The 14155-nt window shown below is 43.4% G+C and overlaps 1 long non-coding RNA gene across 1 annotated transcript in view; it reads right to left on the bottom strand.

The window, feature by feature from the left end:
- The window catches only part of LOC139675014 (uncharacterized), a 97187-nt gene that overhangs the window by 71347 nt on the left and 11685 nt on the right, over positions 1 to 14155 (bottom strand). The window contains exons 2-3 of the long non-coding RNA XR_011698404.1: positions 9345 to 9408; positions 8579 to 8755 (exon numbers count right to left, since the gene is read on the bottom strand). This is a non-coding gene — a long non-coding RNA (uncharacterized lncRNA). The remainder of the gene's footprint in view (positions 1 to 8578; positions 8756 to 9344; positions 9409 to 14155) is intronic.

Genomic DNA, 14155 nt, shown 5'->3' with positions numbered 1-14155 from the left:
ACACACTGTCACACAGAACATCCACATCTCTTCACTGTCACTTGATAGTGCCACATAAGTTTACATTTGAAAACAGAGATAGGCACAGCAGTGGTGAGCAATTGAGCAAGCAACATGATAGAAAAAAACCAAGACACTTCCCCACAGTGACAGAAGGATTGACCCACGCCAGAAATATTAGTGGCTGTGTAGTTAAAACATGTATATTACATCAAAAAAGGTAATTCTTGTGGAGCCTGAGCTGGGAGGTAGGAATTTGGTCTGGTGAAGCAGCCCAGAGCAGAATATACTTTCTAGATCTCAACAGCTACTTCCCTTCATGAATTTGGGGCAGTTCTTGAAAGCTGAAGGACACACAACAGCAGCACAGAGTACCCAGGCCAGGTGGGATGGTCACAGGAGGCTGAGGGGCAATGTGTCACCCCTGCCACAGCTTTTCACCTTGACTGAAGGATGGCTGGGCACCAGCCTGCCTGAACACACTCCTACACACCCAGAAAGTTTCTTTAGGTTCTTGCAGTCAGTTGCTTCATTTTCAGCATCCAGTCTAAGCCCTACCAGGGGACCCTGACTGACAGTGTAGCTGCAGAGCTACCACTGTTGATAATTCACACGTTAGCATGGGACCGTTTTGTCTTGACAAGCCTGAGGGCCGCCAAGAGGTGCTGGTGCTCACAGCCAAATGCTCATTCCCTCAGGACTGTGGTGCAGGAGGAACTGCTTCGCTGACCACTGCACACAGCACTGCTGGGATCTTCTTGCCCTTCTGAGACTGCCATGTCATTCAGAGAATCAGAAAGACTCCCACTTTTCATAGCTGGGAGCACCGAAAAAGAAGATTTTCATCTCCAGCTCTTTGTGCCTCCAGAAGGAGGTGGAGATGGGCCTTCCAGCAACACACGCTGCTGCTAATGAGAAGGCAGAGGGGGAGCTGTGGGCAGAAAGGAGGAGATTGAACACGTGGATGGTTCCTGCTGCAGCGCTTCAGGACCTGCTGCTCACTCTTACATGCCGGTAATATCCTTAAGCAGCAGGGAAAGATAATACTCTGTAAAGCTTCTCTTAAATGAGACATTATCAGGAAACTCAGTCTTTGATAATAACATTAGTTGTACCAAGGGAGGTTTAGGTTGGATACTAGAAAAAATTTCTTCCCCAAAAGAGCTATCAAGCATTGGAACAAGCTGCCCAGGGAAGTGGTGGTGTCACTATCCCTGGAGGTATTTAAAAGACATGTAGATGTGGCACTTAAAGACATGGCTTAGCAGTGGACTTGGCAGTGCTGGGGTAATGATCAGACTTGATGATCTTAAAGGTCTTTTTCAAAATAAATAATTCTATAATTCTATTTATAGATAAACAATAAGAAATGACAATGTGGAACCATTACATCAAATTATCAAAATCTGTCAAGGGTGCTGTGCTAACAGTTGTGGGGCCAACTTTCACACCCTCTGTGCCAAGTTCTGCGCAGAGGTGCAAGTGTAAGTGGGCAGAACCAGGTCACACCACCCTTACACGTGGAGAAATGATGAAACAGTGGCTTCCCAAGCCTGCTCAAAAGTACTTGAGATCCTTCAGCCTTCCCTTAGCTTAAGCACCCAACGTGGCTTCCATGGACAAAGGTGACCAGGACTTCCCTGCATGCTGCAAGGGAAGGAAACAACCTAGGAGAGTTACGGACAAAGGCTAACTTGAGCATTTGAGCACAGGAACAGATGCCTTGTCAGGGTCTGAATAGCCCATACAGTGATGCTGCTCTCTGTACCAGTGAATCCCCCACTGTGTAGCTGCTGTCCTTTCCACAAAAGGAAGGCACCATCAGGGAGCCTGAAGACAGCTGTTCAGGTGAGCCCTAATCTCTGGGGAGAATGGCAAAATCCTCTGGAGACCTCACTGTTACAGAGTGGAGAGGGCAGCTCCCTCCTCCTGTAGTTCCTCTCCTGCAGGGTTTACAGCTTAGGTACCTTCCTCTTCCTACTGACTGAGAGAGCTGAGCTACTCACTGAGGACTTTTGTGGAGGCAGAGCTTGTGTATGGGCTGGGATGGGAGGACAAGGCCAAGAGAGGATGAAGGGAGCAAGGCTGCTGTTCTAGCAGGGTTAAGGTGGTGGGATTGCTGAGCACATGCTGCTCTGCTGCACCCTCCCTGGGTGCCACAAGCTCGGGCTATAGTGACAGTAGTGCAACTGGCAGCCGGTGCCATTGTGCCAGGGGAGGCCTTTGCCAAGGACTGACAGCGAAGTTGTTAACTTCCCTTAGGGGAAATGGAGCTGGGGATTTCACATCTTGAAGAGGCTGGGCTTTCAGCAGCCACACTGCAGAGGGAGGGGGACACAAATCCCTTTAGAGAGAACCTGAATTGCAGCAGTGCTGAACAGCTTGAGCTGCAGAGGAGCCAGAGGAATCTCTCACTGCTCCACACCCTGTAAATCCTCTGCTAATTGCTTTATTGCCATCATTTGTGAAGATAAAGGAAAAGGATTAATTAACTAAGAAAGAAGAGCTCACATGTCCCTAGACTGGCTTCATTAATTGATATGGGAGAGAGAAGAATCAATTAACAAACTCCTTTACCTTCCTGATCAGCCTGGAAACAGAGTTGTGGTGCTTTTTGAGGGGGCAGGACTGTGAATGGTAAAAAAAACCCAGTCCGTTCCCCAGCCAGCTGAATTCATTCATTCAGCAGTTTGCAGTTTACACAACTTAATCTGGTGGTGTAAAGACTGTGTTTTGCAGATATTTTGCACTTCTACGACAACAGGCAGAAACATAACGATGTCAATGAGGTGAAGCTTATAGGCACCAATTCTCTAATTTTGTTGCCTCACTCTTAGCAGAGGGCTACTTGATTGTGGCAAGAAAAACACAGCTCTAAAAATAACATGGACACTGGTGTCCCCTGACACTGAAAGTCAGCACATGATTTTCTGCAATGTGTGGGAAGGATTAAAAGAAGCAGAATGGACAAGAATACCACATATTGCATTTCTTCTTGAACTTTTATACAAATTCAGAGCTAGACCCAAACACAGGAATCTACCCAAGATCCCTTTCGTGTGGCATATTAGTTGAAGGAAATGAATGGTCCCCCAGGATAGGGCCTCAGAGGAAAGGAAGTATTTGATGAATGAGGTTAGAAAGGTCTCGGTGTAGTTGTGTCATGCCTCAGTAAGGGCTCCTCCAGACAAGAATGACAGTGGTTTCCACTGCCTACACAAACAAGGGAGGATATTCAGCATCTGTGTTGCAATGTTTAAAAAACAAACAAACAACAACAACCATCAAATACTGAACTCAGCCTATTTCTACAGTTTCATCTAAAGCAGTTGGAGTAAACCAGATGTAATGTATTCAATTGTTTAAGCACCATAAATCATTACTTTGTGCTAAAAAACAAAGATGGGAGGAGAGTTGTAGTTATCAACTGGGAATTACACAATTTGAATCTGATGTCTTGGGCAATGATTCTTAAGTTTTGCTGTCACTGTCTCCCAGGGATGAAATTTGTGAAGAAAGGAGAAAAAGAGAGCACAGGCAATGAAATAGAGAAAAAAAAATCTGCAAGAGAGGGACAGAGCAAGCTAATAAATAAAACAAGAGCCTGAAGGGAAGAGCTGCTTTGTCAGAATATAAATATTTCCCTTCCCCTTTTATCTTTAATGTGGTGCGAGGAGCTTATTAAGGGGAAGTGCAGTTCTGTCCCTGGAGTCCATCCACATAACCATGTAGGGAGCTCAGTCCAACACCACCAGTGCAGCCACACACACATAAACTCTTCTCTGCTGGAAGTACCAAGGAATAAAAGAGAAAGCAGGAACCCACGGTGGTCATTACAACTCTTATCTCGCTGGCCCTGGTGCTGCTCTACATTAACGGGCATCAGTGCTGCCAGGGGCCTTGGCCAGGAATCTCTGCTCTCCTTGGGTCTCACTTGCAGCCTGGGAAGAACAAGCCCTGTCCTCCTGGTGCTGCAATACAGGGAGAACCAAGGTAGCAGTTTATAACAAAGCCACATTTGGGTTTGGGTGAATAAAAGGAGGGAGTGTTTGAAAGTATGTGTAAAGAGGGAAATGCTGCACTGTGAAGAGGCCACGCTGTGCACTAAGTGCTGAGGAAGAAGCTTTTTCTTGTAACCATGGCTTGGCACAGCTGTGCCCAGTGGCCAGGCTGGGTCTCGCTCTCCTGCAGTGCCACGCTGGGTCCCATGTGCAGAGAGGACAGTCAAGCATGAAGCAAAATTTTGTATTAATGGCTCCTCTCTCTCAGAGATCTGGTTTCCAGTAATGACTTGGTTCCCCTTCCCAGCGCTGGCAGCAGCAGCTCTTTGCTGGCCCTTCAAGATGTTCAACCATATGGCTGCACAAAGCTGCACCATCAGTCAAAGCCTCCCAGTCAGGAAGGGGACAATTTCAAATTGCTGCCAGCGGATGCTTTCCCACTATTTGCCTTGCCTGAGCTGTCATAGATACAGGTGTCAACCTGGCTCCTTTACTGCTTCATTCTTTTCATCCACCCTTAAAAAAATAAAAAAAAGAAAAAAGAAAAAGGGGGGGACAAGGAGAGAGCAAAAAAAGAAGAGGTTTGCATTTCCTCTACTCTGGCCTTAAAATGGAAAAATGAAGAGAATTCTTTGTTGGTGCTTGCTGATTCCTCCACCCCTACAGTTGCACCACTGTGGTCCTTTAAGCATGACAAAATGAGCTCCCCAGGCTTGATTATGCAAGCCACTAATTCCTTCTCCAGTCAAGGGAGTGCTTGGTCTCAGTGGCTATATAATTTGGGTTTACCCAGCTTTGGTTTTGCTTCTGTTTATAGAGGTAAACACTTGGCATTTTTCCATGAAAAATGGACCTGATTTTTCCTTTAACTATATACTTGTGAACAGGAAGAGACTGTGACATACAGATTCTTCTCAAGTATTTTTCAGAAACACTTTGGGTTTTCCCTCATGATGCTTCCACACAAGCTCCTATCCCAATTGTCATCTTTTTCATCATGTTTGAAAAAGAGATGACTTCAAATACTACCAGTAAATTGGATTTTCTTGGAAAGCCTTTCAACAAGGAATTCTTTTCAAAAGTGATTTTGATAAAAATAAAGTGAAAAATATGTACTTTCAAATCCATGCTTTTAAAGACAGACAAAAGCAATAATGAAATTTATACAAACCCCATGCCAGTTCTTGGATTTTTTTTAGCTGGCCCTGTTAGGAAACAAGCCCTCAGACCTTAGGGAATTAATCTAGAAAAATATCAGTTGTGCTGACTCTCGTCTGCCTGGCTTCAGTTGCAGCTTCAATGGGGTGAATAAATGCCTCTGAAGAAGCTCAGAAATGGCCCGTGTCTCCTCCCTACCCACAGTCCTGGCTGGAGGGCACTCAGAATCGGAGAGCATCACAAAGGGACGGTCAGACTAGCTTAAAAAAAACCCAAACGACAACAAAACTATCCAGCTTTAAGATACATGTTTTTGAGGCAAATCTAATTTTTGGATCTTTGAGGTTTTAAGCACAGTGACCTTAGAAATACTTGAAAAACAGACGGTTTCTCTGGAAAACTGTTAAGCAAATTTGGAGTCTATTATTCAGCTGCTCAGGTTGCTTCAGAGAACCCAAACTCACCCTATCTGCATAATATCTGGGGACCAACGCCTATAGACTTTACTCACAGAGAGCTGACCCGTGTGGTCAGGGAGAGTGTTGAGTCACAGACACAGATGAAAATCAGATGGCTGCAGATCTCCCACCACCGTGCCCTGCCCTGCTGCTCTCCTGCAAGCTGCTGCCCCTCATGCAGGGATCTCTGGGCCAAAAGTAATGTGCCTCCAGGAACCACCTCAGTTTGCAGCCCAAAGAAGGGAAGTAAGCCAGGGCGAAATTTGAACTACTCTAACACAGTGAGCCATGCAATGGCAGTCCTAGAATGTTTCTGAGGTGAGTGCAGATGTCCTTGCCCTGGAGGAAGCAATCCATGGCACAGGGCAGGGGGACGTCTGGGGACAGTCACCACTTCCTCTGTCCTACTTTTCACAAGCTGTTTCATGACTCATGGCCCTTCTCTACCACAATGAGAACTTGTATGAATAAGATCTCACTGGGCAGAAAACACCTTTACTGTTATGCCTAGAAAAGCACCACTGCACTTGGATAATAACAGTGATAACAATGATGCATTTTAGAAGCCTACTGTCTCCCTAACCAGGAGCCACTGGCATGATGCTGCCTCATTCAAATTTATGTTAAAACAGCTTAAAGCACTTTGCAAATTCCCACAGATCAACAATCTTAAAAAATAAATGCTATCAGTGTCCATACAGAGTTTCCAGGATTAGCACTGGAACCATCAACAACACACCATGTGGGACAACTTCTAGAATGCTACTGGAGTACTTGTTTGCTTTGGCCATAAAGTCATTGTTTTAATATTAGATCTCATTTTCCTACAGGATCCACCAGCACCAGCTACAACCTTTATGAAATTAAAACTAGTAGGAGTATGACAGAGACACCAGGATTAACATTTCTGCTTCTGCAATTGCACTTTAATAGCTATCAGCAGCTGGAATTTCAGTTTTCACACCCCAGGCAAACCCCTGCACCCACAGCAGCACGGGGCGGAGGGGCAGGGTCAAACAGAACGATGCCATCAGCTGCATTCCCAGCATCAGTTCCCGGCCCGCGGGTCGTGCCGCGGCGTTCCCTGCCCACCCGACCCGCACGGCTCCCCCGGACCTCTCACATCAGAAGAAAACCCGCAACCCGTCAACCTTTATGTTTTCCTGCGAGTTGGTTTTATTTTTTTTTAATTCTAGGAGTAACTTCTGTTCCAGATGAACCCCTCAAGCCTGTTTGTAAACAGTCTTGAGTAGCACAAGCTTAGAACACTTGGGAGTGCTACAATGTTTACCTTTTCAGAGATATCTTTGCAATTTGAAAACACCGTTGCTTTCTAAAATAGGTAGACTCCATTACATCATAGTATAGATCTCTGCCTGTTGAAAAATGCAAGGTAAATATGAGCGAGTCCCTCACTAAAAGCACAGCTTTACTGTACACATGTAGCAGCTGGCCAAAATAAGGCTTTTTGGCTCCCTATCAGGTCAATAAGCTGTAATCATCGAAGGAAAATCAGCTCGCTCCAACGTGTTTCAACAAAAGCCCGACAGCAAACTGCTTCCAGTTGCACTCGTATAAGCAAAGCAAATCAGAAATAGAGTTAAAATTTGAGCTCCCCTTGAGGTGCTGAGAGTTTTCAGTTATCTCTAAACTCAAAGGAATGATCTGTGGGAGCAACGAGGGCAAGCTCAGTTATTTTTAGAACTCAGGAGTGAAACAATCTACCACATCAAGCACATAAGAATTTGGCAGCAAATTAGGATTTGAGAGCTCTGAGTACCTTTCCCAGACTGACTGTTGATTACAAAAGATGGGAATGTGTCTTAAGTCACAAACATTTCCTCAGAACTTTAAGTCATTTAAAAACAAACAAACCAAGCAAAAAAAAAAAATCCAAAAACCAAACAGAAACTCCCATCAAATCCCCGCAAAACCAAAACAGCCTCCAAAACCTCCTAAAGATTGCGAAAAAAGCTCAATACAAATATACACACGTTCACAAAAAAATATAACTGAATCTTCATTGTTCTGAGGTCTAGCAAAGAAAAGAAATTGTAACTGTGGTACCAACAAATGTAAGGGCTGCAAATGCCATGTGGATTGATGCTGAATTCAGAGTGGAATTGCAGACCTTACTTTGAATTTCCCAGCTTTGGTAGTTGCAAACCAGACATAAGATATGCTATTTCTTTTTAGCCCATATGAGAAAATGTTACACGCAGTGGAAATCTATTTCAGACAGCAGTGTTTCTTTAGCAGAATGGGATTTCTCTGATGCTTTGCTCTGCTCCATCTGCTTCTAATTATTGCTCAATTCAAACAGCTATTTCTGCATTGACTTGCAGGAATCTCAGAAGGCACCTTCTACGTAGGCAAGAAGCATAGCCCATAAATAATTTCAAAAAGTATTAAAGAAGGGAAGCTTCATAGCTTTTCATTCCAATCTGACTGTGTGGTATTTAAATAAACCTCTGTGGCTTTCCAGTAACATAGTAGGAACTCCCAGGTGGCGGGGCTGGGGGAAGAGAGGGAGGAGAGCACTAAACATACTAATGAACATGTAATTAAGAAAATGGGCCCTCATTCCCTGCAGAGACTCCATGAGGAGGGAGCTTATTTGAAATGCTGCTTTCAGGTTCCCCTCCCTGCAAGGAAGGAAATCAGCTGAATATCTTCATCACCATTCAGAGTATCATTGATCCCAGCTCCAAGATTCAATGCAGAAGACAGAAATCAGAAATCAAGGCAGAAATTAGAGTTTAGAAACGATTGATTAAAAGAAGGTAAAGGAGAGCATGTGATGCTGGTTCACAAACGTTCTCATGAGAGCTGTCTCAAGGCATTGGTGTCAGCCCTCTGTCCCCTTTCCTTAACAGTATTGCTATATTGAAATACACACCCCCAGCCCTGCCTGGGGGCTCTTGTGGAAAGGGAAATTCTCCATACAGCAGCAGGACCCACCTCCAGGGCTTGCAAAGATGAAGCAGGCAGTAGCCCCACACAGCAAACCTTCATGTGGCCTCCAAGCAGGGAATCACTTCAGCAAGTGGGTCTCCAAGGCATGATTGGGACCAAAGAAACAATTCTGTTCAAGAGTTTAACTGGAATTGTGGAGGACAAGGGTTAATTTATGCAAGCCTGCCAAGAAGAGGGAAAAGAAAAGTAATTAAAATGTTTGTTTCTCTTTCCAATTCAATTTTGAAAGTGGAGTTGGTTAAGGAAATTTTACCCTAAACATAGGATGGTAGCAGTGATTGGTAATTTAAGCATTCATAGGAGGAGGAGACAGGATTTTGTAAACAGAGGCTTAGGAATTCCTTCACCACTTTAGACATCTGGCAGATTTTGTATTGAATAACAGCTCTTCTTCCCTTGTTTTCTAAGCTTTGGAAACAACATATTTCTGGAGACTGCACTCATCTTTAGTGAGACTTAATCAAGCAAAGATAAACCATTTGTTTGAACATCAGGCAGTGGCTTCCTGCCAATATGATTGTTAGATGGCAGAACCATGTCCCAAGAGAGATGGCAATAGTCCCATTATTCAAGGCATTTAAAATTAGACTAATTATACCACTAGCATATGTAATAGCAGGGGCTAAATGATATAATGGGTGTTTCCCATCTCTTATTTTGGGCTAAGTCTGGTTCTTCTTCCTACATAAACAGCAGTTGGGGCTTTAATGAGTATCCTACTCTGTTTCTATTGAAACAAGTGAAAACTTACCCATCAACTCACAGGACAAGTGCAAGACTTCAGTCTGTGTGTTAAAGAAGCCTTCAGTTGCAATCTTAAATAGATAAGAATAGAAAAATAAAATTAAATCAATGTTAGGCATAAATGACAAAATACAAAAGCACATTTCACCATTGCAGCATTCCTTGACAATCAAGTGCCATCAACAGGAGTGTTCAGAGCAACCAGTCACTGTGTCCACACCAACCCTGTGGTGGAAGTACAACATAACTCAGTGTTCACAAATACTGTGGCACCGTCTGCAGTGATCTGGCAAATTTATGCACAAACTCAATAAACTTGACTGGTTTTCATTAAATTATTCTGTATCTCAGTTGTAACAGCCTTACTTTGCTAGAGCTGCATGCAGAAATGCTCCCAAGAAAGAGATTGAAGACACCTTAATGGCAGGCAACAAAGGGAATAGCAATGTGGAATTGATTGGCACAAGGAAGGAGAATCAGTTTTCTCCAGCTTTTCTGCAGGCAGCTGGGCTTTGTAACTGAGCAGCTCCTTGGGAAGGACCTACAGATCAGGTGTTAGCACTTACCTTTGGCCTTGGAAACTGAAGGGGGCTTTACAAAAGGGGGAATCACAGAGAAGGAACAAAATACTGGGTTTTGGAGGAAAAGAGATATCTGAAAGAGTGTCTAAACTATGTCAGGGATCCATGGTGTGGAAGAGAGGTCTAGGGAATATAGTTCTGGGAAGGGGAACTTTGACCATGGAAAGACACTTCCAAGCTTCCTAAAAAAACACTGCATGGTTATGAGACCAGGGTAGGGAAGGGTATATTTATTTTTGTTTGGATCTGTAATACTTTTAGAGTTATAAAGCAAGGATTGACTTCTTGAGACCTTTGCAGATTTGTGAGTCATTTTCACAGACACTGGGAGAAGTTCAGGATAAGTTGGAGCACCCATGAAACTGGGATTCCTGAAGCATCCAAGAGAAGGTGGCTGGCCCAGGAAGCCTGAGGCAGGTCCATTCCAAGCATTTCTTTTTCTGATCCTGTTCAGGCTGACATATCACATATCCCAATGTATATAAAAATCATTCAAAATTAGCTACAGCAGTTTTGGAAGTGTCTGCCCACCATACCAGGTCAGAAGCACCTTCTGAGATTTAAAGGATCAGATAGTAAGTTTACACATGCCTATGCAAAATCTAGATTCTCAGAGCAGGATCTTCCTCACTGATGGAAAGAGGACAGCAGACACAAGTGTCATCTTTTCCCACTGTTTCTGGAATCTTCCCTTCTTCATACTGCAATATACTGCACCCAGACAGGATGATGGCAGGACCTGGCTGATGATACTGCTGCCAGCAGGGAATTTGTCTTGTCAAAAAAGCAGCTAGCCTAAGAAAGTGAAATAGGGAGGGATTTCCTGCATGTTATACCAAAGGGCCTCTGCAACCCTAAAACTGTGAGAAAGCAGATTACATTCACTTTAAAGAACCAGGGGAATTCAAAGTGTCATGCAAGGGTTAAAATGTAACCGATGTCCTCACTGAACTGCTGAGTGGGGATGAGCAGATCAACTTCAGGTTTTGTTTTTTTATTCATGAATCTGCAAGATAAAGGCAATCATCAGCCTGATAGCTCATCCTTGTGAATGTTTCCCCAAGTGTTCCCCAATTTGATCATAAACGTGGAGGACAGTGCTGCTTCCCTGTATCCTTTGAGATACTACGTTGTAAACTAATAATTATCTTACAAATCCATGATGCAACTAGCTTTTACCTTTCTCATTGTGGCAAACCACATCCCCTCCAGCAGTATCCCTTCCTTTTGTCACCTATGCACTGCCCACATGCTCTTTTCAATCAGTTTCTTCTATCTTCAATCTAATTTCAAATTAAGACTCCGTGGTGGGGGCAGGGACTTGCTTTCCCCCCTCCCTGCCTGTGAAATACCAGGCTCTCCTGCCTCCCTACAGATTTCTTTGGTGAACTCAGACAGTATGTGGTATAGAGTAATCTATCAGACTGATAGAAATGAAAGCAGCTGTAACACTGTGAACTTATTTTATTTCTAATTATGCAAATCATTATGTAAAAGAGGCAAATGCATAATTCTCCCCCAGGCTTCTGGCATTTCTCCACTAAGCTTCAGGGAGTGCAAATTTTGATGTTCTTAGCTCAATAGCCTGTCTGATCATGTAAGACTGTATGTAAGTAAGCTTCAGAATGTCGAGGTTAGAAGTGTCATAAAAGTTATTGACTAACAGTAACTGGGACAAATCTCACAATTCATGGGATCACACCAGGACTTTGGCAGAGCTGGTCAGCAGGACAGCTTTGGAGGTGAGGTCCAGCATGTTTCTGCAGGTGGAAGGAGAAGGGGGAAGCAATGGCCTTTGTTCTTCTGAGGGCAAGGAGGGCTGGAAGCCTTGCAATAGGTAATCTGAAAATGTTCTCCCTCAGGCACTCAAAATAAGTGGTGGGGTGGGGAGAGGGTGTTTTGTTTTGATTTCCCTCCCGCCATGGGAAGAGTTTTCTATCAGATGGGATAGGAAACAAGGAAAAATATATTGGCACCATTTAAGGAGGCTTAAAACTGCAGGAAAAGACATCATGCCACTCCTCCCTTTGACTTAGCTTCGAAGTTGAAGTGAATTTCTTTCTAAATGAGTAAAAAGACAGATAACTGTTTGCTCCTAACAATTCCTCCCTATGCACAGTAGTCTACTCAGACAGCTCCAGAGCTGGTATCAACACCTGAGACTGTAAATTTATCCTAGAATCTTGGACTTGCCAAAACTTTGCTTGTGAAGGTTCACTGCTGGCAGACCATGTGGCTTATTCAGGACACTAGCAGTCAGGAGATTTTTAGAGAAAGCCTTTTTGCTATGTGGTTGCAATAGACAACTTCTCAGATGCTGCAAAGTCTTGTGCAGCACGTTTGTTCTGGGTGACTGACAACTTGGCTAAGGGTGGCTGCTGTGCTTATGTGCTGATGAGAATCCCTCCTGTTGGGAGGAAATTTAAGTAATTTTGCAGGCTGCCGTTTTGAATGTGACTGATGCTGCTTACCGAGGTTCTGGATGCTTTGGAGTAAGCTGCATTCCAGAATCTTGGAATTTTGTTGCTGCCTTTTTTTTCTCCTTTTTTTTTAATTGTCCCCTGAAAGCTGTCAAAATGTCTTAGACTGACTTAAAACCCCCAAATTTTCTTACATCATATTGTGCCATTTTGAGACAGCCATTGCATCTCTCAGTGATTGTTTCCCATCTCTTTTTTTAAATAATAAAAAAAATTATTGAAATTCAGTAACAAGCCCAACAGACTTTCTTCATCCATCTTAGTAAACCCTCTTGCACATTCCTGCCATCTGGGATGGCCTAGCAGCATCATTCCATGTGGTAAGTTTACTCGCTTCTTATCTCCCTAAGAAATAAACTAGAACATAATCCTTCATCCTTTCTGCCTACCCTCCTGCTTTTTTTTCCTCCCTCCTCTTTTGCTTCACTCTGATGTTATGTTCACCGTAAGTGTAAAGGAGTCACACAGCTTTTACAGTGTTTATCAGAGATCCCAGCCATCTTTTTGTTCATACCTCAGTTCGGATGAATGACTCTAACAAATGGGACAGTAGAAAACAGGGGGAGCCACCGATGCCATCTGCCCTGTCTTGTAAATAAATACCCAGTTAAAGTCTTGCCACTTGATTTGGCATTCCTTACTCTGAATAGTTTCTGTCACTGTTTTCCTGTTGCTGGAAGACAGTTGCAATGCAATGTTACTAGCTCTGAACAAGCTTCTGTACAGACTGAAATCAGAACAAGTGATGCATGGGACAGAACGTTTGTGCTTGCTTTACTTTCTCTGCATTGTCATTGCCTGCCAGAGAAGTATCTCCTTTCATCCCATGTTTTTCATAGTGCATATCACAAAATGCTTTACAGATGAAGTCAGTCATATAAGCCAAATCAAAAAATAGAGGTTTTAAGTTGATTATTACAGATAGATGACTCAACAGCTCATGGAGTATTACAGAAACACAGGGGGAAAAAACCGAAACAACCAACCCCCCAGAAAACCAACCAACCACAACAAATAAAAAACAAGTGGAAAGAATAATCTTTTTGAAATTTACCAGCAGCCAAAGAACAAACAATAGAGTAGAAAAGTTCACGTAAGTTTGTACCATGGGTGGTAATTTAGGTGAAGAGTATCACAAAAACCTGCTTAGTCACTAATGGTGTAGAAAAGTAAGGAATTCAGATAACAAGCCTTAATAAACTGAAAAAATGATGTTCCTCTAAGGCACTCTCAGACAGCTGTAACTGAGAAAGAAGAAAATACTTATTTCTTTTCCAGAAGGAACTGTTTCAACTATGACTAGCTAGCCCTTCCAATACGTATTTTTTCTATGCACTGTAATATTTTTAAAAACATGTCCACTTAAAGAGGAGTAAATTTATTTTAGTAAGCATGTTTATAACTGTCAGCTTCTCCTAACAAATGCAGCAAAAGCTGCAGCTCCATGGTCTTACTGGCATGAGGACACATTGTTCATGAGGAGAGAATACGGGAAACATTTGTCCAACAATTGCTGTTGGAGTTCCCTAAGTCAAACCCTGCTCTCTTGAACTGCCCTGGAGGATGGCACAGATTCGTGTATCTGCTTAGCTGTTAATAGGAGCACAGTCCTGAGCTAAGGAGTAAATGTAAGAATTTGAGTAGTACAGTTCAGGGGGGCCTCTGTCCTCAAAGGAGGGATGGGTTAAGTTGAAAAATACTTGGCTCGATCCTGTCTTTGAGCACAGGCCCTCACAGGCCAGTGTGAAGGCAAAGCA

This window comes from Pithys albifrons, chromosome 8 (genome assembly GCF_047495875.1).
Source record: "Pithys albifrons albifrons isolate INPA30051 chromosome 8, PitAlb_v1, whole genome shotgun sequence".
NCBI lineage: Eukaryota > Metazoa > Chordata > Aves > Passeriformes > Thamnophilidae > Pithys > Pithys albifrons.
This window is presented reverse-complemented; position numbering and strand designations above follow the sequence as displayed.